Source organism: Garra rufa, chromosome 1 (assembly GCF_049309525.1).
Source record: "Garra rufa chromosome 1, GarRuf1.0, whole genome shotgun sequence".
Classification (NCBI taxonomy): Eukaryota; Metazoa; Chordata; class Actinopteri; order Cypriniformes; family Cyprinidae; genus Garra; species Garra rufa.
In genome coordinates this window covers 106361940-106389578 of record NC_133361.1, presented here as the reverse complement: position 1 = coordinate 106389578, position 27639 = coordinate 106361940, and the positions used below count along the sequence as shown (strand labels likewise).

General features: G+C 40.4%; 1 protein-coding gene and 33 non-coding genes across 34 annotated transcripts in view; 33 read left to right on the top strand and 1 right to left on the bottom strand.

Moving 5' to 3' along the window:
- LOC141323491 (uncharacterized) overlaps positions 1 to 27639 on the bottom strand; it is a 307348-nt gene that overhangs the window by 49181 nt on the left and 230528 nt on the right. The gene's annotated exons all lie outside the window — the stretch shown is intronic.
- On the top strand, positions 475 to 593 carry LOC141303901 (5S ribosomal RNA). Its single transcript, XR_012343873.1, has one exon. It is a non-coding gene; the product is annotated as a 5S ribosomal RNA (ribosomal RNA).
- LOC141303878 (5S ribosomal RNA) lies at positions 1347 to 1465 on the top strand. Its single transcript, XR_012343851.1, has one exon. It is a non-coding gene; the product is annotated as a 5S ribosomal RNA (ribosomal RNA).
- Positions 1550 to 1668, top strand: LOC141303867 (5S ribosomal RNA). The gene has a single exon (XR_012343840.1). It is a non-coding gene; the product is annotated as a 5S ribosomal RNA (ribosomal RNA).
- Positions 3861 to 3979, top strand: LOC141303856 (5S ribosomal RNA). The gene has a single exon (XR_012343829.1). It is a non-coding gene; the product is annotated as a 5S ribosomal RNA (ribosomal RNA).
- LOC141317579 (5S ribosomal RNA) lies at positions 4733 to 4851 on the top strand. Its single transcript, XR_012351950.1, has one exon. It is a non-coding gene; the product is annotated as a 5S ribosomal RNA (ribosomal RNA).
- LOC141303845 (5S ribosomal RNA) lies at positions 4936 to 5054 on the top strand. Its single transcript, XR_012343818.1, has one exon. It is a non-coding gene; the product is annotated as a 5S ribosomal RNA (ribosomal RNA).
- On the top strand, positions 5808 to 5926 carry LOC141303834 (5S ribosomal RNA). Its single transcript, XR_012343807.1, has one exon. It is a non-coding gene; the product is annotated as a 5S ribosomal RNA (ribosomal RNA).
- LOC141303823 (5S ribosomal RNA) lies at positions 6011 to 6129 on the top strand. Its single transcript, XR_012343796.1, has one exon. It is a non-coding gene; the product is annotated as a 5S ribosomal RNA (ribosomal RNA).
- LOC141303812 (5S ribosomal RNA) lies at positions 6883 to 7001 on the top strand. Its single transcript, XR_012343785.1, has one exon. It is a non-coding gene; the product is annotated as a 5S ribosomal RNA (ribosomal RNA).
- Positions 7755 to 7873, top strand: LOC141303801 (5S ribosomal RNA). Its single transcript, XR_012343774.1, has one exon. It is a non-coding gene; the product is annotated as a 5S ribosomal RNA (ribosomal RNA).
- LOC141303790 (5S ribosomal RNA) lies at positions 7958 to 8076 on the top strand. Its single transcript, XR_012343763.1, has one exon. It is a non-coding gene; the product is annotated as a 5S ribosomal RNA (ribosomal RNA).
- LOC141303779 (5S ribosomal RNA) lies at positions 10269 to 10387 on the top strand. The gene has a single exon (XR_012343752.1). It is a non-coding gene; the product is annotated as a 5S ribosomal RNA (ribosomal RNA).
- Positions 11141 to 11259, top strand: LOC141317578 (5S ribosomal RNA). Its single transcript, XR_012351949.1, has one exon. It is a non-coding gene; the product is annotated as a 5S ribosomal RNA (ribosomal RNA).
- Positions 11344 to 11462, top strand: LOC141303757 (5S ribosomal RNA). The gene has a single exon (XR_012343730.1). It is a non-coding gene; the product is annotated as a 5S ribosomal RNA (ribosomal RNA).
- Positions 12216 to 12334, top strand: LOC141303746 (5S ribosomal RNA). The gene has a single exon (XR_012343719.1). It is a non-coding gene; the product is annotated as a 5S ribosomal RNA (ribosomal RNA).
- On the top strand, positions 13088 to 13206 carry LOC141303735 (5S ribosomal RNA). The gene has a single exon (XR_012343708.1). It is a non-coding gene; the product is annotated as a 5S ribosomal RNA (ribosomal RNA).
- LOC141303724 (5S ribosomal RNA) lies at positions 13291 to 13409 on the top strand. The gene has a single exon (XR_012343698.1). It is a non-coding gene; the product is annotated as a 5S ribosomal RNA (ribosomal RNA).
- Positions 14163 to 14281, top strand: LOC141303712 (5S ribosomal RNA). Its single transcript, XR_012343687.1, has one exon. It is a non-coding gene; the product is annotated as a 5S ribosomal RNA (ribosomal RNA).
- LOC141303701 (5S ribosomal RNA) lies at positions 15035 to 15153 on the top strand. The gene has a single exon (XR_012343676.1). It is a non-coding gene; the product is annotated as a 5S ribosomal RNA (ribosomal RNA).
- LOC141303690 (5S ribosomal RNA) lies at positions 15907 to 16025 on the top strand. Its single transcript, XR_012343671.1, has one exon. It is a non-coding gene; the product is annotated as a 5S ribosomal RNA (ribosomal RNA).
- Positions 16779 to 16897, top strand: LOC141303679 (5S ribosomal RNA). Its single transcript, XR_012343663.1, has one exon. It is a non-coding gene; the product is annotated as a 5S ribosomal RNA (ribosomal RNA).
- LOC141303668 (5S ribosomal RNA) lies at positions 17651 to 17769 on the top strand. The gene has a single exon (XR_012343653.1). It is a non-coding gene; the product is annotated as a 5S ribosomal RNA (ribosomal RNA).
- On the top strand, positions 18523 to 18641 carry LOC141303657 (5S ribosomal RNA). Its single transcript, XR_012343642.1, has one exon. It is a non-coding gene; the product is annotated as a 5S ribosomal RNA (ribosomal RNA).
- LOC141303635 (5S ribosomal RNA) lies at positions 18726 to 18844 on the top strand. Its single transcript, XR_012343620.1, has one exon. It is a non-coding gene; the product is annotated as a 5S ribosomal RNA (ribosomal RNA).
- LOC141303624 (5S ribosomal RNA) lies at positions 21037 to 21155 on the top strand. Its single transcript, XR_012343609.1, has one exon. It is a non-coding gene; the product is annotated as a 5S ribosomal RNA (ribosomal RNA).
- Positions 21909 to 22027, top strand: LOC141303613 (5S ribosomal RNA). Its single transcript, XR_012343598.1, has one exon. It is a non-coding gene; the product is annotated as a 5S ribosomal RNA (ribosomal RNA).
- Positions 22112 to 22230, top strand: LOC141303602 (5S ribosomal RNA). Its single transcript, XR_012343587.1, has one exon. It is a non-coding gene; the product is annotated as a 5S ribosomal RNA (ribosomal RNA).
- Positions 22984 to 23102, top strand: LOC141318127 (5S ribosomal RNA). The gene has a single exon (XR_012352461.1). It is a non-coding gene; the product is annotated as a 5S ribosomal RNA (ribosomal RNA).
- On the top strand, positions 23856 to 23974 carry LOC141303591 (5S ribosomal RNA). The gene has a single exon (XR_012343576.1). It is a non-coding gene; the product is annotated as a 5S ribosomal RNA (ribosomal RNA).
- Positions 24059 to 24177, top strand: LOC141303580 (5S ribosomal RNA). Its single transcript, XR_012343565.1, has one exon. It is a non-coding gene; the product is annotated as a 5S ribosomal RNA (ribosomal RNA).
- Positions 24931 to 25049, top strand: LOC141303569 (5S ribosomal RNA). The gene has a single exon (XR_012343554.1). It is a non-coding gene; the product is annotated as a 5S ribosomal RNA (ribosomal RNA).
- LOC141303558 (5S ribosomal RNA) lies at positions 25803 to 25921 on the top strand. Its single transcript, XR_012343543.1, has one exon. It is a non-coding gene; the product is annotated as a 5S ribosomal RNA (ribosomal RNA).
- Positions 26006 to 26124, top strand: LOC141303546 (5S ribosomal RNA). Its single transcript, XR_012343532.1, has one exon. It is a non-coding gene; the product is annotated as a 5S ribosomal RNA (ribosomal RNA).

Here is a 27639-nt window from a genome sequence, read left to right as displayed (position 1 = left end):
GGAGTTGCTAATTTTAGAGCTCACCTTTCCATTCACCACCTGCAAACTTTGGATTACACTTTCTGTGGATTGTATATACACCGGTGGACACTCACATTGGACTTATCAACACACTGGGATTCTTGGACTGTTTTTAGGGTATGGACAAATGAACTGTATTCTTTTAACAGCGTTTACCTCGTTTTATCGTGTTGTTTTAAAGTCTTTTATGTGAACCTTGTAAATAAACCAAATCTATTTAAACCAATCTTCTTTTATGTCTCATTCTTTTAACCACTAGTCATCTCTCACAGTTAAATCTGATCCCATTTTAGTCTTGTAACTCGGCTGATAAGGCCGATTGTTACACTTGGATGGGAGACCGCCTGGGAATACCAGGTGCTGTAAGCTTTTGCCTTTTCTTCACTATTTATATAATATGCTGGCTTTTACGGAGGCTGATCTTTAAATAGCCCACTTTTTGGAGCAGCCCTCGCTTACGGCCATACCGCGCTGAGAGCGCCCGATCTCGTCTGATCTCGGAAGCTAAGCAGCGTCGGGCCTGCTTAGTACTTGGATGGGAGACCGCCTGGGAATACCAGGTGCTGTAAGCTTTTGCCTTTTCTTCACTATTTATATAATATGCTGGCTTTTAGAAAGACGTGTTTTACCGCTCTATTTATTACAATCATTTAAATGTATTATAGAGTTTTAAGTGTTTTACATGTTTTTTAGGCCATTTTATTACTCTTAACATTTTAAGTGAGTGTGTGTCTTTAAAAAATGGATGGTTGGCCTGCCATGTGACTAGACACATGACAGGAAGCAGGAAGTACAACTGTATAAGAGAGCAGCATGACAAACAAAGGACAGTCACCAAACTGTTGGATTGAGGAGTTGCTAATTTTAGAGCTCACCTTTCCATTCACCACCTGCAAACTTTGGATTACACTTTCTGTGGATTGTATATACACCGGTGGACACTCACATTGGACTTATCAACACACTGGGATTCTTGGACTGTTTTTAGGGTATGGACAAATGAACTGTATTCTTTTAACAGCGTTTACCTCGTTTTATCGTGTTGTTTTAAAGTCTTTTATGTGAACCTTGTAAATAAACCAAATCTATTTAAACCAATCTTCTTTTATGTCTCATTCTTTTAACCACTAGTCATCTCTCACAGTTAAATCTGATCCCATTTTAGTCTTGTAACTCGGCTGATAAGGCCGATTGTTACACTTGGATGGGAGACCGCCTGGGAATACCAGGTGCTGTAAGCTTTTGCCTTTTCTTCACTATTTATATAATATGCTGGCTTTTACGGAGGCTGATCTTTAAATAGCCCACTTTTTGGAGCAGCCCTCGCTTACGGCCATACCGCGCTGAGAGCGCCCGATCTCGTCTGATCTCGGAAGCTAAGCAGCGTCGGGCCTGCTTAGTACTTGGATGGGAGACCGCCTGGGAATACCAGGTGCTGTAAGCTTTTGCCTTTTCTTCACTATTTATATAATATGCTGGCTTTTACGGAGGCTGATCTTTAAATAGCCCACTTTTTGGAGCAGCCCTCGCTTACGGCCATACCGCGCTGAGAGCGCCCGATCTCGTCTGATCTCGGAAGCTAAGCAGCGTCGGGCCTGCTTAGTACTTGGATGGGAGACCGCCTGGGAATACCAGGTGCTGTAAGCTTTTGCCTTTTCTTCACTATTTATATAATATGCTGGCTTTTAGAAAGACGTGTTTTACCGCTCTATTTATTACAATCATTTAAATGTATTATAGAGTTTTAAGTGTTTTACATGTTTTTTAGGCCATTTTATTACTCTTAACATTTTAAGTGAGTGTGTGTCTTTAAAAAATGGATGGTTGGCCTGCCATGTGACTAGACACATGACAGGAAGCAGGAAGTACAACTGTATAAGAGAGCAGCATGACAAACAAAGGACAGTCACCAAACTGTTGGATTGAGGAGTTGCTAATTTTAGAGCTCACCTTTCCATTCACCACCTGCAAACTTTGGATTACACTTTCTGTGGATTGTATATACACCGGTGGACACTCACATTGGACTTATCAACACACTGGGATTCTTGGACTGTTTTTAGGGTATGGACAAATGAACTGTATTCTTTTAACAGCGTTTACCTCGTTTTCTCGTGTTGTTTTAAAGTCTTTTATGTGAACCTTGTAAATAAACTAGGGCTGTCAATCGATTAAATTTTTTAATCGCGATTAATCGCATGGTTGTCTTGAGTTAACTCGCGATTAATCGCACATTTTTATCTGTTCTAAATGTACCTTAAATTAACACTTTTTAAAGTTTTTAATACTCTAATCAACATTGGCATGGATGCTTTAAGCAAATATGTGTTTATTATCAGTGAAACCATACTGGACATGAAGACTAACTTGTTTCAAATGTCATAGATGTTTTTCAAATAACTTGTTCATGTCTATTAGACACATGAAAAAAGAACATAGAAACACCAGGTTCCCATTACTTCTCTTTCTTTGCACTGAGCAATTTACTTACACAAGCCTGTTTACATTATTTGCAGGACAGGGCAGCTCACTTCTTCTGAACATGCAAAATCTACATTTATTATTACATTTGTTTGCCTCTCTGTGCCCACATACTGTCATTTGATGCAGCCAAGTTCTCAACAAAACTGTTTCCATTGTTTTGATGTAATATTTCTGTTATCAGACAACCAAAGTAATATGAAATAATAACTGAAAAAAAAATCCTGAATTATGATCATGATTCAATCACTGAAAAGAATCATTTACCGGCATCTGGACATAAGTCACTATTCCCTGCATTATTATCGTTGTTTTTAACTTCCTGTTTGAATGCCTTCAGGATCCTTTGACTTTTTAGGAGTTTAGCCATTTAAAGTTATGTGATCCCAAAAACCTGCTTCTTTTATGTTTAAATGTATTGTTTTGGTTATAATGTACTGATTGGAGAGCCTGGTCTCATGCAAATGCAAATGCGCACTAGCACGACTTTCTGTTTCTATTTGGCGTGCTATTAACAAGCTGAAATTAACTTTGGCGTACATATGATATGCAATTATGCATGGGTTTGACGTGCATTTAATACGCCGTTTTCGCGTGCATACTCGTATGTGGCTTTACGCATCAACCCCACAGCAACAATCCTAACGTAGCCCGACTCCGCTTGCATTCATTAAATATGGCAGAAGTGCCGGTGTACGCAAAAGGATAAAATACAGAAGTACCTGCGTACCGGCCCACTTCAAGCACTGGAATGAACATAACATCTGTTTTAACTGAAAGCGCTGCTCCACTGCCGCTCGCTGAACAGAGCAGACGCAGATATGAAGAGAGGGAGGTGCGCGCGCATTCATTGGGAGACCTCGCGCACGTTCAGCAAAACCGAAGAGCCTCAGAAACTATATTAGGTTTGTCCAATTATGTGTTTATGTATTGTTGCTAGACACTTTTTGCTAGGTTGGCAGCACTGCATCCATTTCTTTAACTATGGGCTAGGTAGTGGGTCAAACAGAAAAGCGCGCTGCGTTAATCGCGCGTTAATAAAATTAGTGCCGTTAAAATGAATTTGCGTTAACGCGCGATTAACGCGTTAATTTTGACAGCCCTAAAATAAACCAAATCTATTTAAACCAATCTTCTTTTATGTCTCATTCTTTTAACCACTAGTCATCTCTCACAGTTAAATCTGACCCCATTTTAGTCTTGTAACTCGGCTGATAAGGCCGATTGTTACACTTGGATGGGAGACCGCCTGGGATTACCAGGTGCTGTAAGCTTTTGCCTTTTCTTCACTATTTATATAATATGCTGGCTTTTACGGAGGCTGATCTTTAAATAGCCCACTTTTTGGAGCAGCCCTCGCTTACGGCCATACCGCGCTGAGAGCGCCCGATCTCGTCTGATCTCGGAAGCTAAGCAGCGTCGGGCCTGCTTAGTACTTGGATGGGAGACCGCCTGGGAATACCAGGTGCTGTAAGCTTTTGCCTTTTCTTCACTATTTATATAATATGCTGGCTTTTAGAAAGACGTGTTTTACCGCTCTATTTATTACAATCATTTAAATGTATTATAGAGTTTTAAGTGTTTTACATGTTTTTTAGGCCATTTTATTGCTCTTAACATTTTAAGTGAGTGTGTGTCTTTAAAAAATGGATGGTTGGCCTGCCATGTGACTAGACACATGACAGGAAGCAGGAAGTACAACTGTATAAGAGAGCAGCATGACAAACAAAGGACAGTCACCAAACTGTTGGATTGAGGAGTTGCTAATTTTAGAGCTCACCTTTCCATTCACCACCTGCAAACTTTGGATTACACTTTCTGTGGATTGTATATACACCGGTGGACACTCACATTGGACTTATCAACACACTGGGATTCTTGGACTGTTTTTAGGGTATGGACAAATGAATTGTATTCTTTTAACAGCGTTTACCTCGTTTTATCGTGTTGTTTTAAAGTCTTTTATGTGAACCTTGTAAATAAACCAAATCTATTTAAACCAATCTTCTTTTATGTCTCATTCTTTTAACCACTAGTCATCTCTCACAGTTAAATCTGACCCCATTTTAGTCTTGTAACTCGGCTGATAAGGCCGATTGTTACACTTGGATGGGAGACCGCCTGGGAATACCAGGTGCTGTAAGCTTTTGCCTTTTCTTCACTATTTATATAATATGCTGGCTTTTACGGAGGCTGATCTTTAAATAGCCCACTTTTTGGAGCAGCCCTCGCTTACGGCCATACCGCGCTGAGAGCGCCCGATCTCGTCTGATCTCGGAAGCTAAGCAGCGTCGGACCTGCTTAGTACTTGGATGGGAGACCGCCTGGGAATACCAGGTGCTGTAAGCTTTTGCCTTTTCTTCACTATTTATATAATATGCTGGCTTTTACGGAGGCTGATCTTTAAATAGCCCACTTTTTGGAGCAGCCCTCGCTTACGGCCATACCGCGCTGAGAGCGCCCGATCTCGTCTGATCTCGGAAGCTAAGCAGCGTCGGGCCTGCTTAGTACTTGGATGGGAGACCGCCTGGGAATACCAGGTGCTGTAAGCTTTTGCCTTTTCTTCACTATTTATATAATATGCTGGCTTTTAGAAAGACGTGTTTTACCGCTCTATTTATTACAATCATTTAAATGTATTATAGAGTTTTAAGTGTTTTACATGTTTTTTAGGCCATTTTATTACTCTTAACATTTTAAGTGAGTGTGTGTCTTTAAAAAATGGATGGTTGGCCTGCCATGTGACTAGACACATGACAGGAAGCAGGAAGTACAACTGTATAAGAGAGCAGCATGACAAACAAAGGACAGTCACCAAACTGTTGGATTGAGGAGTTGCTAATTTTAGAGCTCACCTTTCCATTCACCACCTGCAAACTTTGGATTACACTTTCTGTGGATTGTATATACACCGGTGGACACTCACATTGGACTTATCAACACACTGGGATTCTTGGACTGTTTTTAGGGTATGGACAAATGAACTGTATTCTTTTAACAGCGTTTACCTCGTTTTATCGTGTTGTTTTAAAGTCTTTTATGTGAACCTTGTAAATAAACCAAATCTATTTAAACCAATCTTCTTTTATGTCTCATTCTTTTAACCACTAGTCATCTCTCACAGTTAAATCTGATCCCATTTTAGTCTTGTAACTCGGCTGATAAGGCCGATTGTTACACTTGGATGGGAGACCGCCTGGGAATACCAGGTGCTGTAAGCTTTTGCCTTTTCTTCACTATTTATATAATATGCTGGCTTTTACGGAGGCTGATCTTTAAATAGCCCACTTTTTGGAGCAGCCCTCGCTTACGGCCATACCGCGCTGAGAGCGCCCGATCTCGTCTGATCTCGGAAGCTAAGCAGCGTCGGGCCTGCTTAGTACTTGGATGGGAGACCGCCTGGGAATACCAGGTGCTGTAAGCTTTTGCCTTTTCTTCACTATTTATATAATATGCTGGCTTTTACGGAGGCTGATCTTTAAATAGCCCACTTTTTGGAGCAGCCCTCGCTTACGGCCATACCGCGCTGAGAGCGCCCGATCTCGTCTGATCTCGGAAGCTAAGCAGCGTCGGGCCTGCTTAGTACTTGGATGGGAGACCGCCTGGGAATACCAGGTGCTGTAAGCTTTTGCCTTTTCTTCACTATTTATATAATATGCTGGCTTTTAGAAAGACGTGTTTTACCGCTCTATTTATTACAATCATTTAAATGTATTATAGAGTTTTAAGTGTTTTACATGTTTTTTAGGCCATTTTATTACTCTTAACATTTTAAGTGAGTGTGTGTCTTTAAAAAATGGATGGTTGGCCTGCCATGTGACTAGACACATGACAGGAAGCAGGAAGTACAACTGTATAAGAGAGCAGCATGACAAACAAAGGACAGTCACCAAACTGTTGGATTGAGGAGTTGCTAATTTTAGAGCTCACCTTTCCATTCACCACCTGCAAACTTTGGATTACACTTTCTGTGGATTGTATATACACCGGTGGACACTCACATTGGACTTATCAACACACTGGGATTCTTGGACTGTTTTTAGGGTATGGACAAATGAACTGTATTCTTTTAACAGTGTTTACCTCGTTTTATCGTGTTGTTTTAAAGTCTTTTATGTGAACCTTGTAAATAAACCAAATCTATTTAAACCAATCTTCTTTTATGTCTCATTCTTTTAACCACTAGTCATCTCTCACAGTTAAATCTGATCCCATTTTAGTCTTGTAACTCGGCTGATAAGGCCGATTGTTACACTTGGATGGGAGACCGCCTGGGAATACCAGGTGCTGTAAGCTTTTGCCTTTTCTTCACTATTTATATAATATGCTGGCTTTTACGGAGGCTGATCTTTAAATAGCCCACTTTTTGGAGCAGCCCTCGCTTACGGCCATACCGCGCTGAGAGCGCCCGATCTCGTCTGATCTCGGAAGCTAAGCAGCGTCGGGCCTGCTTAGTACTTGGATGGGAGACCGCCTGGGAATACCAGGTGCTGTAAGCTTTTGCCTTTTCTTCACTATTTATATAATATGCTGGCTTTTAGAAAGACGTGTTTTACCGCTCTATTTATTACAATCATTTAAATGTATTATAGAGTTTTAAGTGTTTTACATGTTTTTTAGGCCATTTTATTACTCTTAACATTTTAAGTGAGTGTGTGTCTTTAAAAAATGGATGGTTGGCCTGCCATGTGACTAGACACATGACAGGAAGCAGGAAGTACAACTGTATAAGAGAGCAGCATGACAAACAAAGGACAGTCACCAAACTGTTGGATTGAGGAGTTGCTAATTTTAGAGCTCACCTTTCCATTCACCACCTGCAAACTTTGGATTACACTTTCTGTGGATTGTATATACACCGGTGGACACTCACATTGGACTTATCAACACACTGGGATTCTTGGACTGTTTTTAGGGTATGGACAAATGAACTGTATTCTTTTAACAGCGTTTACCTCGTTTTATCGTGTTGTTTTAAAGTCTTTTATGTGAACCTTGTAAATAAACCAAATCTATTTAAACCAATCTTCTTTTATGTCTCATTCTTTTAACCACTAGTCATCTCTCACAGTTAAATCTGATCCCATTTTAGTCTTGTAACTCGGCTGATAAGGCCGATTGTTACACTTGGATGGGAGACCGCCTGGGAATACCAGGTGCTGTAAGCTTTTGCCTTTTCTTCACTATTTATATAATATGCTGGCTTTTACGGAGGCTGATCTTTAAATAGCCCACTTTTTGGAGCAGCCCTCGCTTACGGCCATACCGCGCTGAGAGCGCCCGATCTCGTCTGATCTCGGAAGCTAAGCAGCGTCGGGCCTGCTTAGTACTTGGATGGGAGACCGCCTGGGAATACCAGGTGCTGTAAGCTTTTGCCTTTTCTTCACTATTTATATAATATGCTGGCTTTTACGGAGGCTGATCTTTAAATAGCCCACTTTTTGGAGCAGCCCTCGCTTACGGCCATACCGCGCTGAGAGCGCCCGATCTCGTCTGATCTCGGAAGCTAAGCAGCGTCGGGCCTGCTTAGTACTTGGATGGGAGACCGCCTGGGAATACCAGGTGCTGTAAGCTTTTGCCTTTTCTTCACTATTTATATAATATGCTGGCTTTTAGAAAGACGTGTTTTACCGCTCTATTTATTACAATCATTTAAATGTATTATAGAGTTTTAAGTGTTTTACATGTTTTTTAGGCCATTTTATTACTCTTAACATTTTAAGTGAGTGTGTGTCTTTAAAAAATGGATGGTTGGCCTGCCATGTGACTAGACACATGACAGGAAGCAGGAAGTACAACTGTATAAGAGAGCAGCATGACAAACAAAGGACAGTCACCAAACTGTTGGATTGAGGAGTTGCTAATTTTAGAGCTCACCTTTCCATTCACCACCTGCAAACTTTGGATTACACTTTCTGTGGATTGTATATACACCGGTGGACACTCACATTGGACTTATCAACACACTGGGATTCTTGGACTGTTTTTAGGGTATGGACAAATGAACTGTATTCTTTTAACAGCGTTTACCTCGTTTTATCGTGTTGTTTTAAAGTCTTTTATGTGAACCTTGTAAATAAACTAGGGCTGTCAATCGATTAAATTTTTTAATCGCGATTAATCGCATGGTTGTCTTGAGTTAACTCGCGATTAATCGCACATTTTTATCTGTTCTAAATGTACCTTAAATTAACACTTTTTAAAGTTTTTAATACTCTAATCAACATTGGCATGGATGCTTTAAGCAAATATGTGTTTATTATCAGTGAAACCATACTGGACATGAAGACTAACTTGTTTCAAATGTCATAGATGTTTTTCAAATAACTTGTTCATGTCTATTAGACACATGAAAAAAGAACATAGAAACACCAGGTTCCCATTACTTCTCTTTCTTTGCACTGAGCAATTTACTTACACAAGCCTGTTTACATTATTTGCAGGACAGGGCAGCTCACTTCTTCTGAACATGCAAAATCTACATTTATTATTACATTTGTTTGCCTCTCTGTGCCCACATACTGTCATTTGATGCAGCCAAGTTCTCAACAAAACTGTTTCCATTGTTTTGATGTAATATTTCTGTTATCAGACAACCAAAGTAATATGAAATAATAACTGAAAAAAAAATCCTGAATTATGATCATGATTCAATCACTGAAAAGAATCATTTACCGGCATCTGGACATAAGTCACTATTCCCTGCATTATTATCGTTGTTTTTAACTTCCTGTTTGAATGCCTTCAGGATCCTTTGACTTTTTAGGAGTTTAGCCATTTAAAGTTATGTGATCCCAAAAACCTGCTTCTTTTATGTTTAAATGTATTGTTTTGGTTATAATGTACTGATTGGAGAGCCTGGTCTCATGCAAATGCAAATGCGCACTAGCACGACTTTCTGTTTCTATTTGGCGTGCTATTAACAAGCTGAAATTAACTTTGGCGTACATATGATATGCAATTATGCATGGGTTTGACGTGCATTTAATACGCCGTTTTCGCGTGCATACTCGTATGTGGCTTTACGCATCAACCCCACAGCAACAATCCTAACGTAGCCCGACTCCGCTTGCATTCATTAAATATGGCAGAAGTGCCGGTGTACGCAAAAGGATAAAATACAGAAGTACCTGCGTACCGGCCCACTTCAAGCACTGGAATGAACATAACATCTGTTTTAACTGAAAGCGCTGCTCCACTGCCGCTCGCTGAACAGAGCAGACGCAGATATGAAGAGAGGGAGGTGCGCGCGCATTCATTGGGAGACCTCGCGCACGTTCAGCAAAACCGAAGAGCCTCAGAAACTATATTAGGTTTGTCCAATTATGTGTTTATGTATTGTTGCTAGACACTTTTTGCTAGGTTGGCAGCACTGCATCCATTTCTTTAACTATGGGCTAGGTAGTGGGTCAAACAGAAAAGCGCGCTGCGTTAATCGCGCGTTAATAAAATTAGTGCCGTTAAAATGAATTTGCGTTAACGCGCGATTAACGCGTTAATTTTGACAGCCCTAAAATAAACCAAATCTATTTAAACCAATCTTCTTTTATGTCTCATTCTTTTAACCACTAGTCATCTCTCACAGTTAAATCTGACCCCATTTTAGTCTTGTAACTCGGCTGATAAGGCCGATTGTTACACTTGGATGGGAGACCGCCTGGGATTACCAGGTGCTGTAAGCTTTTGCCTTTTCTTCACTATTTATATAATATGCTGGCTTTTACGGAGGCTGATCTTTAAATAGCCCACTTTTTGGAGCAGCCCTCGCTTACGGCCATACCGCGCTGAGAGCGCCCGATCTCGTCTGATCTCGGAAGCTAAGCAGCGTCGGGCCTGCTTAGTACTTGGATGGGAGACCGCCTGGGAATACCAGGTGCTGTAAGCTTTTGCCTTTTCTTCACTATTTATATAATATGCTGGCTTTTAGAAAGACGTGTTTTACCGCTCTATTTATTACAATCATTTAAATGTATTATAGAGTTTTAAGTGTTTTACATGTTTTTTAGGCCATTTTATTGCTCTTAACATTTTAAGTGAGTGTGTGTCTTTAAAAAATGGATGGTTGGCCTGCCATGTGACTAGACACATGACAGGAAGCAGGAAGTACAACTGTATAAGAGAGCAGCATGACAAACAAAGGACAGTCACCAAACTGTTGGATTGAGGAGTTGCTAATTTTAGAGCTCACCTTTCCATTCACCACCTGCAAACTTTGGATTACACTTTCTGTGGATTGTATATACACCGGTGGACACTCACATTGGACTTATCAACACACTGGGATTCTTGGACTGTTTTTAGGGTATGGACAAATGAATTGTATTCTTTTAACAGCATTTACCTCGTTTTATCGTGTTGTTTTAAAGTCTTTTATGTGAACCTTGTAAATAAACCAAATCTATTTAAACCAATCTTCTTTTATGTCTCATTCTTTTAACCACTAGTCATCTCTCACAGTTAAATCTGACCCCATTTTAGTCTTGTAACTCGGCTGATAAGGCCGATTGTTACACTTGGATGGGAGACCGCCTGGGAATACCAGGTGCTGTAAGCTTTTGCCTTTTCTTCACTATTTATATAATATGCTGGCTTTTACGGAGGCTGATCTTTAAATAGCCCACTTTTTGGAGCAGCCCTCGCTTACGGCCATACCGCGCTGAGAGCGCCCGATCTCGTCTGATCTCGGAAGCTAAGCAGCGTCGGACCTGCTTAGTACTTGGATGGGAGACCGCCTGGGAATACCAGGTGCTGTAAGCTTTTGCCTTTTCTTCACTATTTATATAATATGCTGGCTTTTACGGAGGCTGATCTTTAAATAGCCCACTTTTTGGAGCAGCCCTCGCTTACGGCCATACCGCGCTGAGAGCGCCCGATCTCGTCTGATCTCGGAAGCTAAGCAGCGTCGGGCCTGCTTAGTACTTGGATGGGAGACCGCCTGGGAATACCAGGTGCTGTAAGCTTTTGCCTTTTCTTCACTATTTATATAATATGCTGGCTTTTAGAAAGACGTGTTTTACCGCTCTATTTATTACAATCATTTAAATGTATTATAGAGTTTTAAGTGTTTTACATGTTTTTTAGGCCATTTTATTACTCTTAACATTTTAAGTGAGTGTGTGTCTTTAAAAAATGGATGGTTGGCCTGCCATGTGACTAGACACATGACAGGAAGCAGGAAGTACAACTGTATAAGAGAGCAGCATGACAAACAAAGGACAGTCACCAAACTGTTGGATTGAGGAGTTGCTAATTTTAGAGCTCACCTTTCCATTCACCACCTGCAAACTTTGGATTACACTTTCTGTGGATTGTATATACACCGGTGGACACTCACATTGGACTTATCAACACACTGGGATTCTTGGACTGTTTTTAGGGTATGGACAAATGAACTGTATTCTTTTAACAGCGTTTACCTCGTTTTATCGTGTTGTTTTAAAGTCTTTTATGTGAACCTTGTAAATAAACCAAATCTATTTAAACCAATCTTCTTTTATGTCTCATTCTTTTAACCACTAGTCATCTCTCACAGTTAAATCTGATCCCATTTTAGTCTTGTAACTCGGCTGATAAGGCCGATTGTTACACTTGGATGGGAGACCGCCTGGGAATACCAGGTGCTGTAAGCTTTTGCCTTTTCTTCACTATTTATATAATATGCTGGCTTTTACGGAGGCTGATCTTTAAATAGCCCACTTTTTGGAGCAGCCCTCGCTTACGGCCATACCGCGCTGAGAGCGCCCGATCTCGTCTGATCTCGGAAGCTAAGCAGCGTCGGGCCTGCTTAGTACTTGGATGGGAGACCGCCTGGGAATACCAGGTGCTGTAAGCTTTTGCCTTTTCTTCACTATTTATATAATATGCTGGCTTTTAGAAAGACGTGTTTTACCGCTCTATTTATTACAATCATTTAAATGTATTATAGAGTTTTAAGTGTTTTACATGTTTTTTAGGCCATTTTATTACTCTTAACATTTTAAGTGAGTGTGTGTCTTTAAAAAATGGATGGTTGGCCTGCCATGTGACTAGACACATGACAGGAAGCAGGAAGTACAACTGTATAAGAGAGCAGCATGACAAACAAAGGACAGTCACCAAACTGTTGGATTGAGGAGTTGCTAATTTTAGAGCTCACCTTTCCATTCACCACCTGCAAACTTTGGATTACACTTTCTGTGGATTGTATATACACCGGTGGACACTCACATTGGACTTATCAACACACTGGGATTCTTGGACTGTTTTTAGGGTATGGACAAATGAACTGTATTCTTTTAACAGCGTTTACCTCGTTTTATCGTGTTGTTTTAAAGTCTTTTATGTGAACCTTGTAAATAAACCAAATCTATTTAAACCAATCTTCTTTTATGTCTCATTCTTTTAACCACTAGTCATCTCTCACAGTTAAATCTGATCCCATTTTAGTCTTGTAACTCGGCTGATAAGGCCGATTGTTACACTTGGATGGGAGACCGCCTGGGAATACCAGGTGCTGTAAGCTTTTGCCTTTTCTTCACTATTTATATAATATGCTGGCTTTTACGGAGGCTGATCTTTAAATAGCCCACTTTTTGGAGCAGCCCTCGCTTACGGCCATACCGCGCTGAGAGCGCCCGATCTCGTCTGATCTCGGAAGCTAAGCAGCGTCGGGCCTGCTTAGTACTTGGATGGGAGACCGCCTGGGAATACCAGGTGCTGTAAGCTTTTGCCTTTTCTTCACTATTTATATAATATGCTGGCTTTTACGGAGGCTGATCTTTAAATAGCCCACTTTTTGGAGCAGCCCTCGCTTACGGCCATACCGCGCTGAGAGCGCCCGATCTCGTCTGATCTCGGAAGCTAAGCAGCGTCGGGCCTGCTTAGTACTTGGATGGGAGACCGCCTGGGAATACCAGGTGCTGTAAGCTTTTGCCTTTTCTTCACTATTTATATAATATGCTGGCTTTTAGAAAGACGTGTTTTACCGCTCTATTTATTACAATCATTTAAATGTATTATAGAGTTTTAAGTGTTTTACATGTTTTTTAGGCCATTTTATTACTCTTAACATTTTAAGTGAGTGTGTGTCTTTAAAAAATGGATGGTTGGCCTGCCATGTGACTAGACACATGACAGGAAGCAGGAAGTACAACTGTATAAGAGAGCAGCATGACAAACAAAGGACAGTCACCAAACTGTTGGATTGAGGAGTTGCTAATTTTAGAGCTCACCTTTCCATTCACCACCTGCAAACTTTGGATTACACTTTCTGTGGATTGTATATACACCGGTGGACACTCACATTGGACTTATCAACACACTGGGATTCTTGGACTGTTTTTAGGGTATGGACAAATGAACTGTATTCTTTTAACAGCGTTTACCTCGTTTTATCGTGTTGTTTTAAAGTCTTTTATGTGAACCTTGTAAATAAACCAAATCTATTTAAACCAATCTTCTTTTATGTCTCATTCTTTTAACCACTAGTCATCTCTCACAGTTAAATCTGACCCCATTTTAGTCTTGTAACTCGGCTGATAAGGCCGATTGTTACACTTGGATGGGAGACCGCCTGGGAATACCAGGTGCTGTAAGCTTTTGCCTTTTCTTCACTATTTATATAATATGCTGGCTTTTACGGAGGCTGATCTTTAAATAGCCCACTTTTTGGAGCAGCCCTCGCTTACGGCCATACCGCGCTGAGAGCGCCCGATCTCGTCTGATCTCGGAAGCTAAGCAGCGTCGGGCCTGCTTAGTACTTGGATGGGAGACCGCCTGGGAATACCAGGTGCTGTAAGCTTTTGCCTTTTCTTCACTATTTATATAATATGCTGGCTTTTAGAAAGACGTGTTTTACCGCTCTATTTATTACAATCATTTAAATGTATTATAGAGTTTTAAGTGTTTTACATGTTTTTTAGGCCATTTTATTACTCTTAACATTTTAAGTGAGTGTGTGTCTTTAAAAAATGGATGGTTGGCCTGCCATGTGACTAGACACATGACAGGAAGCAGGAAGTACAACTGTATAAGAGAGCAGCATGACAAACAAAGGACAGTCACCAAACTGTTGGATTGAGGAGTTGCTAATTTTAGAGCTCACCTTTCCATTCACCACCTGCAAACTTTGGATTACACTTTCTGTGGATTGTATATACACCGGTGGACACTCACATTGGACTTATCAACACACTGGGATTCTTGGACTGTTTTTAGGGTATGGACAAATGAACTGTATTCTTTTAACAGCGTTTACCTCGTTTTATCGTGTTGTTTTAAAGTCTTTTATGTGAACCTTGTAAATAAACCAAATCTATTTAAACCAATCTTCTTTTATGTCTCATTCTTTTAACCACTAGTCATCTCTCACAGTTAAATCTGATCCCATTTTAGTCTTGTAACTCGGCTGATAAGGCCGATTGTTACACTTGGATGGGAGACCGCCTGGGAATACCAGGTGCTGTAAGCTTTTGCCTTTTCTTCACTATTTATATAATATGCTGGCTTTTACGGAGGCTGATCTTTAAATAGCCCACTTTTTGGAGCAGCCCTCGCTTACGGCCATACCGCGCTGAGAGCGCCCGATCTCGTCTGATCTCGGAAGCTAAGCAGCGTCGGGCCTGCTTAGTACTTGGATGGGAGACCGCCTGGGAATACCAGGTGCTGTAAGCTTTTGCCTTTTCTTCACTATTTATATAATATGCTGGCTTTTAGAAAGACGTGTTTTACCGCTCTATTTATTACAATCATTTAAATGTATTATAGAGTTTTAAGTGTTTTACATGTTTTTTAGGCCATTTTATTACTCTTAACATTTTAAGTGAGTGTGTGTCTTTAAAAAATGGATGGTTGGCCTGCCATGTGACTAGACACATGACAGGAAGCAGGAAGTACAACTGTATAAGAGAGCAGCATGACAAACAAAGGACAGTCACCAAACTGTTGGATTGAGGAGTTGCTAATTTTAGAGCTCACCTTTCCATTCACCACCTGCAAACTTTGGATTACACTTTCTGTGGATTGTATATACACCGGTGGACACTCACATTGGACTTATCAACACACTGGGATTCTTGGACTGTTTTTAGGGTATGGACAAATGAACTGTATTCTTTTAACAGCGTTTACCTCGTTTTATCGTGTTGTTTTAAAGTCTTTTATGTGAACCTTGTAAATAAACCAAATCTATTTAAACCAATCTTCTTTTATGTCTCATTCTTTTAACCACTAGTCATCTCTCACAGTTAAATCTGACCCCATTTTAGTCTTGTAACTCGGCTGATAAGGCCGATTGTTACACTTGGATGGGAGACCGCCTGGGAATACCAGGTGCTGTAAGCTTTTGCCTTTTCTTCACTATTTATATAATATGCTGGCTTTTACGGAGGCTGATCTTTAAATAGCCCACTTTTTGGAGCAGCCCTCGCTTACGGCCATACCGCGCTGAGAGCGCCCGATCTCGTCTGATCTCGGAAGCTAAGCAGCGTCGGGCCTGCTTAGTACTTGGATGGGAGACCGCCTGGGAATACCAGGTGCTGTAAGCTTTTGCCTTTTCTTCACTATTTATATAATATGCTGGCTTTTAGAAAGACGTGTTTTACCGCTCTATTTATTACAATCATTTAAATGTATTATAGAGTTTTAAGTGTTTTACATGTTTTTTAGGCCATTTTATTACTCTTAACATTTTAAGTGAGTGTGTGTCTTTAAAAAATGGATGGTTGGCCTGCCATGTGACTAGACACATGACAGGAAGCAGGAAGTACAACTGTATAAGAGAGCAGCATGACAAACAAAGGACAGTCACCAAACTGTTGGATTGAGGAGTTGCTAATTTTAGAGCTCACCTTTCCATTCACCACCTGCAAACTTTGGATTACACTTTCTGTGGATTGTATATACACCGGTGGACACTCACATTGGACTTATCAACACACTGGGATTCTTGGACTGTTTTTAGGGTATGGACAAATGAACTGTATTCTTTTAACAGCGTTTACCTCGTTTTATCGTGTTGTTTTAAAGTCTTTTATGTGAACCTTGTAAATAAACCAAATCTATTTAAACCAATCTTCTTTTATGTCTCATTCTTTTAACCACTAGTCATCTCTCACAGTTAAATCTGATCCCATTTTAGTCTTGTAACTCGGCTGATAAGGCCGATTGTTACACTTGGATGGGAGACCGCCTGGGAATACCAGGTGCTGTAAGCTTTTGCCTTTTCTTCACTATTTATATAATATGCTGGCTTTTACGGAGGCTGATCTTTAAATAGCCCACTTTTTGGAGCAGCCCTCGCTTACGGCCATACCGCGCTGAGAGCGCCCGATCTCGTCTGATCTCGGAAGCTAAGCAGCGTCGGGCCTGCTTAGTACTTGGATGGGAGACCGCCTGGGAATACCAGGTGCTGTAAGCTTTTGCCTTTTCTTCACTATTTATATAATATGCTGGCTTTTAGAAAGACGTGTTTTACCGCTCTATTTATTACAATCATTTAAATGTATTATAGAGTTTTAAGTGTTTTACATGTTTTTTAGGCCATTTTATTACTCTTAACATTTTAAGTGAGTGTGTGTCTTTAAAAAATGGATGGTTGGCCTGCCATGTGACTAGACACATGACAGGAAGCAGGAAGTACAACTGTATAAGAGAGCAGCATGACAAACAAAGGACAGTCACCAAACTGTTGGATTGAGGAGTTGCTAATTTTAGAGCTCACCTTTCCATTCACCACCTGCAAACTTTGGATTACACTTTCTGTGGATTGTATATACACCGGTGGACACTCACATTGGACTTATCAACACACTGGGATTCTTGGACTGTTTTTAGGGTATGGACAAATGAACTGTATTCTTTTAACAGCGTTTACCTCGTTTTATCGTGTTGTTTTAAAGTCTTTTATGTGAACCTTGTAAATAAACCAAATCTATTTAAACCAATCTTCTTTTATGTCTCATTCTTTTAACCACTAGTCATCTCTCACAGTTAAATCTGATCCCATTTTAGTCTTGTAACTCGGCTGATAAGGCCGATTGTTACACTTGGATGGGAGACCGCCTGGGAATACCAGGTGCTGTAAGCTTTTGCCTTTTCTTCACTATTTATATAATATGCTGGCTTTTACGGAGGCTGATCTTTAAATAGCCCACTTTTTGGAGCAGCCCTCGCTTACGGCCATACCGCGCTGAGAGCGCCCGATCTCGTCTGATCTCGGAAGCTAAGCAGCGTCGGGCCTGCTTAGTACTTGGATGGGAGACCGCCTGGGAATACCAGGTGCTGTAAGCTTTTGCCTTTTCTTCACTATTTATATAATATGCTGGCTTTTAGAAAGACGTGTTTTACCGCTCTATTTATTACAATCATTTAAATGTATTATAGAGTTTTAAGTGTTTTACATGTTTTTTAGGCCATTTTATTACTCTTAACATTTTAAGTGAGTGTGTGTCTTTAAAAAATGGATGGTTGGCCTGCCATGTGACTAGACACATGACAGGAAGCAGGAAGTACAACTGTATAAGAGAGCAGCATGACAAACAAAGGACAGTCACCAAACTGTTGGATTGAGGAGTTGCTAATTTTAGAGCTCACCTTTCCATTCACCACCTGCAAACTTTGGATTACACTTTCTGTGGATTGTATATACACCGGTGGACACTCACATTGGACTTATCAACACACTGGGATTCTTGGACTGTTTTTAGGGTATGGACAAATGAACTGTATTCTTTTAACAGCGTTTACCTCGTTTTATCGTGTTGTTTTAAAGTCTTTTATGTGAACCTTGTAAATAAACCAAATCTATTTAAACCAATCTTCTTTTATGTCTCATTCTTTTAACCACTAGTCATCTCTCACAGTTAAATCTGATCCCATTTTAGTCTTGTAACTCGGCTGATAAGGCCGATTGTTACACTTGGATGGGAGACCGCCTGGGAATACCAGGTGCTGTAAGCTTTTGCCTTTTCTTCACTATTTATATAATATGCTGGCTTTTACGGAGGCTGATCTTTAAATAGCCCACTTTTTGGAGCAGCCCTCGCTTACGGCCATACCGCGCTGAGAGCGCCCGATCTCGTCTGATCTCGGAAGCTAAGCAGCGTCGGGCCTGCTTAGTACTTGGATGGGAGACCGCCTGGGAATACCAGGTGCTGTAAGCTTTTGCCTTTTCTTCACTATTTATATAATATGCTGGCTTTTACGGAGGCTGATCTTTAAATAGCCCACTTTTTGGAGCAGCCCTCGCTTACGGCCATACCGCGCTGAGAGCGCCCGATCTCGTCTGATCTCGGAAGCTAAGCAGCGTCGGGCCTGCTTAGTACTTGGATGGGAGACCGCCTGGGAATACCAGGTGCTGTAAGCTTTTGCCTTTTCTTCACTATTTATATAATATGCTGGCTTTTAGAAAGACGTGTTTTACCGCTCTATTTATTACAATCATTTAAATGTATTATAGAGTTTTAAGTGTTTTACATGTTTTTTAGGCCATTTTATTACTCTTAACATTTTAAGTGAGTGTGTGTCTTTAAAAAATGGATGGTTGGCCTGCCATGTGACTAGACACATGACAGGAAGCAGGAAGTACAACTGTATAAGAGAGCAGCATGACAAACAAAGGACAGTCACCAAACTGTTGGATTGAGGAGTTGCTAATTTTAGAGCTCACCTTTCCATTCACCACCTGCAAACTTTGGATTACACTTTCTGTGGATTGTATATACACCGGTGGACACTCACATTGGACTTATCAACACACTGGGATTCTTGGACTGTTTTTAGGGTATGGACAAATGAACTGTATTCTTTTAACAGCGTTTACCTCGTTTTCTCGTGTTGTTTTAAAGTCTTTTATGTGAACCTTGTAAATAAACTAGGGCTGTCAATCGATTAAATTTTTTAATCGCGATTAATCGCATGGTTGTCTTGAGTTAACTCGCGATTAATCGCACATTTTTATCTGTTCTAAATGTACCTTAAATTAACACTTTTTAAAGTTTTTAATACTCTAATCAACATTGGCATGGATGCTTTAAGCAAATATGTGTTTATTATCAGTGAAACCATACTGGACATGAAGACTAACTTGTTTCAAATGTCATAGATGTTTTTCAAATAACTTGTTCATGTCTATTAGACACATGAAAAAAGAACATAGAAACACCAGGTTCCCATTACTTCTCTTTCTTTGCACTGAGCAATTTACTTACACAAGCCTGTTTACATTATTTGCAGGACAGGGCAGCTCACTTCTTCTGAACATGCAAAATCTACATTTATTATTACATTTGTTTGCCTCTCTGTGCCCACATACTGTCATTTGATGCAGCCAAGTTCTCAACAAAACTGTTTCCATTGTTTTGATGTAATATTTCTGTTATCAGACAACCAAAGTAATATGAAATAATAACTGAAAAAAAAATCCTGAATTATGATCATGATTCAATCACTGAAAAGAATCATTTACCGGCATCTGGACATAAGTCACTATTCCCTGCATTATTATCGTTGTTTTTAACTTCCTGTTTGAATGCCTTCAGGATCCTTTGACTTTTTAGGAGTTTAGCCATTTAAAGTTATGTGATCCCAAAAACCTGCTTCTTTTATGTTTAAATGTATTGTTTTGGTTATAATGTACTGATTGGAGAGCCTGGTCTCATGCAAATGCAAATGCGCACTAGCACGACTTTCTGTTTCTATTTGGCGTGCTATTAACAAGCTGAAATTAACTTTGGCGTACATATGATATGCAATTATGCATGGGTTTGACGTGCATTTAATACGCCGTTTTCGCGTGCATACTCGTATGTGGCTTTACGCATCAACCCCACAGCAACAATCCTAACGTAGCCCGACTCCGCTTGCATTCATTAAATATGGCAGAAGTGCCGGTGTACGCAAAAGGATAAAATACAGAAGTACCTGCGTACCGGCCCACTTCAAGCACTGGAATGAACATAACATCTGTTTTAACTGAAAGCGCTGCTCCACTGCCGCTCGCTGAACAGAGCAGACGCAGATATGAAGAGAGGGAGGTGCGCGCGCATTCATTGGGAGACCTCGCGCACGTTCAGCAAAACCGAAGAGCCTCAGAAACTATATTAGGTTTGTCCAATTATGTGTTTATGTATTGTTGCTAGACACTTTTTGCTAGGTTGGCAGCACTGCATCCATTTCTTTAACTATGGGCTAGGTAGTGGGTCAAACAGAAAAGCGCGCTGCGTTAATCGCGCGTTAATAAAATTAGTGCCGTTAAAATGAATTTGCGTTAACGCGCGATTAACGCGTTAATTTTGACAGCCCTAAAATAAACCAAATCTATTTAAACCAATCTTCTTTTATGTCTCATTCTTTTAACCACTAGTCATCTCTCACAGTTAAATCTGACCCCATTTTAGTCTTGTAACTCGGCTGATAAGGCCGATTGTTACACTTGGATGGGAGACCGCCTGGGATTACCAGGTGCTGTAAGCTTTTGCCTTTTCTTCACTATTTATATAATATGCTGGCTTTTACGGAGGCTGATCTTTAAATAGCCCACTTTTTGGAGCAGCCCTCGCTTACGGCCATACCGCGCTGAGAGCGCCCGATCTCGTCTGATCTCGGAAGCTAAGCAGCGTCGGGCCTGCTTAGTACTTGGATGGGAGACCGCCTGGGAATACCAGGTGCTGTAAGCTTTTGCCTTTTCTTCACTATTTATATAATATGCTGGCTTTTAGAAAGACGTGTTTTACCGCTCTATTTATTACAATCATTTAAATGTATTATAGAGTTTTAAGTGTTTTACATGTTTTTTAGGCCATTTTATTACTCTTAACATTTTAAGTGAGTGTGTGTCTTTAAAAAATGGATGGTTGGCCTGCCATGTGACTAGACACATGACAGGAAGCAGGAAGTACAACTGTATAAGAGAGCAGCATGACAAACAAAGGACAGTCACCAAACTGTTGGATTGAGGAGTTGCTAATTTTAGAGCTCACCTTTCCATTCACCACCTGCAAACTTTGGATTACACTTTCTGTGGATTGTATATACACCGGTGGACACTCACATTGGACTTATCAACACACTGGGATTCTTGGACTGTTTTTAGGGTATGGACAAATGAACTGTATTCTTTTAACAGCGTTTACCTCGTTTTATCGTGTTGTTTTAAAGTCTTTTATGTGAACCTTGTAAATAAACCAAATCTATTTAAACCAATCTTCTTTTATGTCTCATTCTTTTAACCACTAGTCATCTCTCACAGTTAAATCTGATCCCATTTTAGTCTTGTAACTCGGCTGATAAGGCCGATTGTTACACTTGGATGGGAGACCGCCTGGGAATACCAGGTGCTGTAAGCTTTTGCCTTTTCTTCACTATTTATATAATATGCTGGCTTTTACGGAGGCTGATCTTTAAATAGCCCACTTTTTGGAGCAGCCCTCGCTTACGGCCATACCGCGCTGAGAGCGCCCGATCTCGTCTGATCTCGGAAGCTAAGCAGCGTCGGGCCTGCTTAGTACTTGGATGGGAGACCGCCTGGGAATACCAGGTGCTGTAAGCTTTTGCCTTTTCTTCACTATTTATATAATATGCTGGCTTTTACGGAGGCTGATCTTTAAATAGCCCACTTTTTGGAGCAGCCCTCGCTTACGGCCATACCGCGCTGAGAGCGCCCGATCTCGTCTGATCTCGGAAGCTAAGCAGCGTCGGGCCTGCTTAGTACTTGGATGGGAGACCGCCTGGGAATACCAGGTGCTGTAAGCTTTTGCCTTTTCTTCACTATTTATATAATATGCTGGCTTTTAGAAAGACGTGTTTTACCGCTCTATTTATTACAATCATTTAAATGTATTATAGAGTTTTAAGTGTTTTACATGTTTTTTAGGCCATTTTATTACTCTTAACATTTTAAGTGAGTGTGTGTCTTTAAAAAATGGATGGTTGGCCTGCCATGTGACTAGACACATGACAGGAAGCAGGAAGTACAACTGTATAAGAGAGCAGCATGACAAACAAAGGACAGTCACCAAACTGTTGGATTGAGGAGTTGCTAATTTTAGAGCTCACCTTTCCATTCACCACCTGCAAACTTTGGATTACACTTTCTGTGGATTGTATATACACCGGTGGACACTCACATTGGACTTATCAACACACTGGGATTCTTGGACTGTTTTTAGGGTATGGACAAATGAACTGTATTCTTTTAACAGCGTTTACCTCGTTTTATCGTGTTGTTTTAAAGTCTTTTATGTGAACCTTGTAAATAAACCAAATCTATTTAAACCAATCTTCTTTTATGTCTCATTCTTTTAACCACTAGTCATCTCTCACAGTTAAATCTGATCCCATTTTAGTCTTGTAACTCGGCTGATAAGGCCGATTGTTACACTTGGATGGGAGACCGCCTGGGAATACCAGGTGCTGTAAGCTTTTGCCTTTTCTTCACTATTTATATAATATGCTGGCTTTTACGGAGGCTGATCTTTAAATAGCCCACTTTTTGGAGCAGCCCTCGCTTACGGCCATACCGCGCTGAGAGCGCCCGATCTCGTCTGTTCTCGGAAGCTAAGCAGCGTCGGGCCTGCTTAGTACTTGGATGGGAGACCGCCTGGGAATACCAGGTGCTGTAAGCTTTTGCCTTTTCTTCACTATTTATATAATATGCTGGCTTTTAGAAAGACGTGTTTTACCGCTCTATTTATTACAATCATTTAAATGTATTATAGAGTTTTAAGTGTTTTACATGTTTTTTAGGCCATTTTATTACTCTTAACATTTTAAGTGAGTGTGTGTCTTTAAAAAATGGATGGTTGGCCTGCCATGTGACTAGACACATGACAGGAAGCAGGAAGTACAACTGTATAAGAGAGCAGCATGACAAACAAAGGACAGTCACCAAACTGTTGGATTGAGGAGTTGCTAATTTTAGAGCTCACCTTTCCATTCACCACCTGCAAACTTTGGATTACACTTTCTGTGGATTGTATATACACCGGTGGACACTCACATTGGACTTATCAACACACTGGGATTCTTGGACTGTTTTTAGGGTATGGACAAATGAACTGTATTCTTTTAACAGCGTTTACCTCGTTTTATCGTGTTGTTTTAAAGTCTTTTATGTGAACCTTGTAAATAAACCAAATCTATTTAAACCAATCTTCTTTTATGTCTCATTCTTTTAACCACTAGTCATCTCTCACAGTTAAATCTGATCCCATTTTAGTCTTGTAACTCGGCTGATAAGGCCGATTGTTACACTTGGATGGGAGACCGCCTGGGAATACCAGGTGCTGTAAGCTTTTGCCTTTTCTTCACTATTTATATAATATGCTGGCTTTTACGGAGGCTGATCTTTAAATAGCCCACTTTTTGGAGCAGCCCTCGCTTACGGCCATACCGCGCTGAGAGCGCCCGATCTCGTCTGATCTCGGAAGCTAAGCAGCGTCGGGCCTGCTTAGTACTTGGATGGGAGACCGCCTGGGAATACCAGGTGCTGTAAGCTTTTGCCTTTTCTTCACTATTTATATAATATGCTGGCTTTTACGGAGGCTGATCTTTAAATAGCCCACTTTTTGGAGCAGCCCTCGCTTACGGCCATACCGCGCTGAGAGCGCCCGATCTCGTCTGATCTCGGAAGCTAAGCAGCGTCGGGCCTGCTTAGTACTTGGATGGGAGACCGCCTGGGAATACCAGGTGCTGTAAGCTTTTGCCTTTTCTTCACTATTTATATAATATGCTGGCTTTTAGAAAGACGTGTTTTACCGCTCTATTTATTACAATCATTTAAATGTATTATAGAGTTTTAAGTGTTTTACATGTTTTTTAGGCCATTTTATTACTCTTAACATTTTAAGTGAGTGTGTGTCTTTAAAAAATGGATGGTTGGCCTGCCATGTGACTAGACACATGACAGGAAGCAGGAAGTACAACTGTATAAGAGAGCAGCATGACAAACAAAGGACAGTCACCAAACTGTTGGATTGAGGAGTTGCTAATTTTAGAGCTCACCTTTCCATTCACCACCTGCAAACTTTGGATTACACTTTCTGTGGATTGTATATACACCGGTGGACACTCACATTGGACTTATCAACACACTGGGATTCTTGGACTGTTTTTAGGGTATGGACAAATGAACTGTATTCTTTTAACAGCGTTTACCTCGTTTTATCGTGTTGTTTTAAAGTCTTTTATGTGAACCTTGTAAATAAACCAAATCTATTTAAACCAATCTTCTTTTATGTCTCATTCTTTTAACCACTAGTCATCTCTCACAGTTAAATCTGACCCCATTTTAGTCTTGTAACTCGGCTGATAAGGCCGATTGTTACACTTGGATGGGAGACCGCCTGGGAATACCAGGTGCTGTAAGCTTTTGCCTTTTCTTCACTATTTATATAATATGCTGGCTTTTACGGAGGCTGATCTTTAAATAGCCCACTTTTTGGAGCAGCCCTCGCTTACGGCCATACCGCGCTGAGAGCGCCCGATCTCGTCTGATCTCGGAAGCTAAGCAGCGTCGGGCCTGCTTAGTACTTGGATGGGAGACCGCCTGGGAATACCAGGTGCTGTAAGCTTTTGCCTTTTCTTCACTATTTATATAATATGCTGGCTTTTAGAAAGACGTGTTTTACCGCTCTATTTATTACAATCATTTAAATGTATTATAGAGTTTTAAGTGTTTTACATGTTTTTTAGGCCATTTTATTACTCTTAACATTTTAAGTGAGTGTGTGTCTTTAAAAAATGGATGGTTGGCCTGCCATGTGACTAGACACATGACAGGAAGCAGGAAGTACAACTGTATAAGAGAGCAGCATGACAAACAAAGGACAGTCACCAAACTGTTGGATTGAGGAGTTGCTAATTTTAGAGCTCACCTTTCCATTCACCACCTGCAAACTTTGGATTACACTTTCTGTGGATTGTATATACACCGGTGGACACTCACATTGGACTTATCAACACACTGGGATTCTTGGACTGTTTTTAGGGTATGGACAAATGAACTGTATTCTTTTAACAGCGTTTACCTCGTTTTATCGTGTTGTTTTAAAGTCTTTTATGTGAACCTTGTAAATAAACCAAATCTATTTAAACCAATCTTCTTTTATGTCTCATTCTTTTAACCACTAGTCATCTCTCACAGTTAAATCTGATCCCATTTTAGTCTTGTAACTCGGCTGATAAGGCCGATTGTTACACTTGGATGGGAGACCGCCTGGGAATACCAGGTGCTGTAAGCTTTTGCCTTTTCTTCACTATTTATATAATATGCTGGCTTTTACGGAGGCTGATCTTTAAATAGCCCACTTTTTGGAGCAGCCCTCGCTTACGGCCATACCGCGCTGAGAGCGCCCGATCTCGTCTGATCTCGGAAGCTAAGCAGCGTCGGGCCTGCTTAGTACTTGGATGGGAGACCGCCTGGGAATACCAGGTGCTGTAAGCTTTTGCCTTTTCTTCACTATTTATATAATATGCTGGCTTTTACGGAGGCTGATCTTTAAATAGCCCACTTTTTGGAGCAGCCCTCGCTTACGGCCATACCGCGCTGAGAGCGCCCGATCTCGTCTGATCTCGGAAGCTAAGCAGCGTCGGGCCTGCTTAGTACTTGGATGGGAGACCGCCTGGGAATACCAGGTGCTGTAAGCTTTTGCCTTTTCTTCACTATTTATATAATATGCTGGCTTTTAGAAAGACGTGTTTTACCGCTCTATTTATTACAATCATTTAAATGTATTATAGAGTTTTAAGTGTTTTACATGTTTTTTAGGCCATTTTATTACTCTTAACATTTTAAGTGAGTGTGTGTCTTTAAAAAATGGATGGTTGGCCTGCCATGTGACTAGACACATGACAGGAAGCAGGAAGTACAACTGTATAAGAGAGCAGCATGACAAACAAAGGACAGTCACCAAACTGTTGGATTGAGGAGTTGCTAATTTTAGAGCTCACCTTTCCATTCACCACCTGCAAACTTTGGATTACACTTTCTGTGGATTGTATATACACCGGTGGACACTCACATTGGACTTATCAACACACTGGGATTCTTGGACTGTTTTTAGGGTATGGACAAATGAACTGTATTCTTTTAACAGCGTTTACCTCGTTTTCTCGTGTTGTTTTAAAGTCTTTTATGTGAACCTTGTAAATAAACTAGGGCTGTCAATCGATTAAATTTTTTAATCGCGATTAATCGCATGGTTGTCTTGAGTTAACTCGCGATTAATCGCACATTTTTATCTGTTCTAAATGTACCTTAAATTAACACTTTTTAAAGTTTTTAATACTCTAATCAACATTGGCATGGATGCTTTAAGCAAATATGTGTTTATTATCAGTGAAACCATACTGGACATGAAGACTAACTTGTTTCAAATGTCATAGATGTTTTTCAAATAACTTGTTCATGTCTATTAGACACATGAAAAAAGAACATAGAAACACCAGGTTCCCATTACTTCTCTTTCTTTGCACTGAGCAATTTACTTACACAAGCCTGTTTACATTATTTGCAGGACAGGGCAGCTCACTTCTTCTGAACATGCAAAATCTACATTTATTATTACATTTGTTTGCCTCTCTGTGCCCACATACTGTCATTTGATGCAGCCAAGTTCTCAACAAAACTGTTTCCATTGTTTTGATGTAATATTTCTGTTATCAGACAACCAAAGTAATATGAAATAATAACTGAAAAAAAAATCCTGAATTATGATCATGATTCAATCACTGAAAAGAATCATTTACCGGCATCTGGACATAAGTCACTATTCCCTGCATTATTATCGTTGTTTTTAACTTCCTGTTTGAATGCCTTCAGGATCCTTTGACTTTTTAGGAGTTTAGCCATTTAAAGTTATGTGATCCCAAAAACCTGCTTCTTTTATGTTTAAATGTATTGTTTTGGTTATAATGTACTGATTGGAGAGCCTGGTCTCATGCAAATGCAAATGCGCACTAGCACGACTTTCTGTTTCTATTTGGCGTGCTATTAACAAGCTGAAATTAACTTTGGCGTACATATGATATGCAATTATGCATGGGTTTGACGTGCATTTAATACGCCGTTTTCGCGTGCATACTCGTATGTGGCTTTACGCATCAACCCCACAGCAACAATCCTAACGTAGCCCGACTCCGCTTGCATTCATTAAATATGGC